Source organism: Hypomesus nipponensis, chromosome 21 (assembly GCF_054491055.1).
Source record: "Hypomesus nipponensis isolate SF chromosome 21, ASM5449105v1, whole genome shotgun sequence".
NCBI classification, from domain to species: Eukaryota; Metazoa; Chordata; class Actinopteri; order Osmeriformes; family Osmeridae; genus Hypomesus; species Hypomesus nipponensis.
Window position 1 is genome coordinate 16,397,501 of NC_140381.1, and position 2,500 is coordinate 16,400,000.

The window sequence follows — 2,500 nt, forward strand, 5'->3', positions numbered from 1 at the left end:
AAACCTAAGTCCAACTTGAATGGAAGTCTATGGGAGGATGACCAGAGGCATGGCTTTTGAATGGGAGTCAATGGGAGGATGACCAGATGCATGAGAAGCGAACGCGCCAAAACCTAAGTCCAACTTGAATGGAAGTCTATGGGAGGATGACCAGAGGCATACATTTTGAATGGGAGTCAATGGGAGGAAGACCAGATGCATGAGAAGCCAACGCGCCAAAACCTAAGTCCAACTTGAATGGAAGTCTATGGGAGGATGACCAGAGGCATGGCTTTTGAATGGGAGTCAATGGGAGGAAGACCAGATGCATACATTTTGAATGGGAGTCTATGGGAGGATGACCAGATGCATACATTTTGAATGGGAGTCTATGGGAGGATGACCAGATGCATACATTTTGAATGGGAGTCAATGGGAGGATGACCAGATGCATACATTTTGAATGGGAGTCTATGGGAGGATGACCAGAGGCACAAAATTCCACAAGGATGACCAGGGGCACAGAGTTCTTAAAGTTGCGTTTAATGGGTTTTAACACAGGGGGTGTGCTTAATAGTGGGTGCACAGGTCCCCCCGGAGGTCAGGTAGTGTGGGGGGTCCCCCCCGGAGGTGGGCTCCCCGGCCTGGGGGCGCTGTTTCCCCGGGAGTCCGCGGTGGGTGTGGGGGGTCCCTTGGGAGCCCAGACCATGAGCCCAGGGAGGCGGTGGAGTGTGTGGGTCCCCTTGGATCCCAAGGGTGGGGGTGCAGGGATCCCGTGGTGCCTTGGGCGGACGATTTTGCCCCGTGTGAGGGTGTGTTTGTCTGGTTGAATGTGGATAGTTTGTGAAATTCACAGTTGTGCGCCCGAACGTGGGATTTGGACGGGGACGGTTTTAGAATTCAAGTTGGAGCCTGGGGCAGCGGGCTGAGTGTTTTTCCTCCCGGCAAAAGGTGTCATTTTTTCGGGGGGTCGATTTGAAATTTCGTTTCGCTCGCTGCGTCTCGCACGCGCGCGCACGACCCCGGGACCTTCTCGGGCTGTCGTCCCCCGGCCCGTGGCTATCCAACGAGCCCACCCTCGAGGCCGTGAGTGCCCGCAAAGTGGCACTAGCTCTGCACGGAGACCCTTTTCCCAGCTTCCAAAAGAGTGCATTGAAGGGGGGGAGTGGTGCTTTGAAAATTGACAGTAGCTCGCCCGAACGTGGGATTTGGACGGGGACGGTTTCAGAATTCAAGTTGGACTCGTGGGAGAACGTGGCCACGCCATATACCCCCCCAAAATAGCACCCCCATTTCGACAGCTCCATTTGAAATTTTCTTTTTCCTCCCGTTTCCCCCGTGCTCAATGCATTTCAACGGGGATCATTTTGTCACTTTAGTCAGAGCGAGAGGCACGCGCTCGAGTGCCACTTTTATTCATTTTGACCATTTCCGCGACGCGGGCTCCGTTTGAAATTTTGACTCGGCTCCCGTTTCCGTCCCGTAGCTCGGATCCGGCCCGGGACGACTTTGTTATTCGAGTTGGGGCTAGGCGCACGCGGGCACGTCGTCGTGTCTCGGCCTTTTTCGCACGCACGAGCCTGTAGCTCTGTTTGAAGTTTTGTTTCGCTTCCCATGTCGCGCACGCGCGCGTGCGCAACGGGGCGCACAGTTAGTCGTCGTGTCCCCGACGTTGGCTTTCCAACGAGCCTATTTTCGTCGAAATCCGTCGAACGGCACCGGAGTTACCCGTGTGTGTCACTTTTCCAGCCTCCGAGGCAGTCTCCCAGCTTCCAGCTTACAAACTTTCCATTGTCGCGGCCCCCAGTCCACCAGACAGCTACCGGCGTGATATTAGAAACCGACTTGTGAAAGACTTGCAAGTCAATGGAGGTTACACGGAGCCTCCATAGGGCCCTTCCTGAAGCCCAGTGCCACGCTTTGGTGACCACGCTCACGGGGATCTCCCCTTTCACTTGACTATCACGGATGTGCGCGAGCACACGGTTCTCACGAACCGAGCGGTCTTCCCTGGGCCGCTACCCGCGTTTGAGGCACCGCAGGCGGGTACCCCGGTGGGCGCGAGACCCCTGGAGGTCAAAAAAATATAATTTTTTTTCAAAGTCCCCGGTCGAGCTCTGGATCATGCCCCCCGGCCCTGGCACTTCCCGGGGGGGCCCCCACGCGCACGGCGGCCGGTGGGTGGCGCTCTTTTTTCGAAATTTTTTTTTCCCCAGTTTTGAAGCCCAGGCATGGTCCAGGCCCCCACCCCCGACCCGGGCGGCCCCGAGTGGCCGACAGGGGGCGCTTTTTTCGGGCAGATTTTTTTTTTCGCCGTTTGAAGCTCCGGACAGGGCCAGAACCACACCCCCCGTCTCAGGCACTTCCAGGGGGGAGCCCCGCGCACCGGACAACGGCCGGTGAGGGGCGCTTTCGCGGGCCCGTTTTGTTTTGACCGTTTCGAAGCCCCGGTCGGCGCCCAGGCGCCCGCGTGCCCTCGGGCACACCCAGACCATCGTGATCGATTGGCGTTCTCGACCCC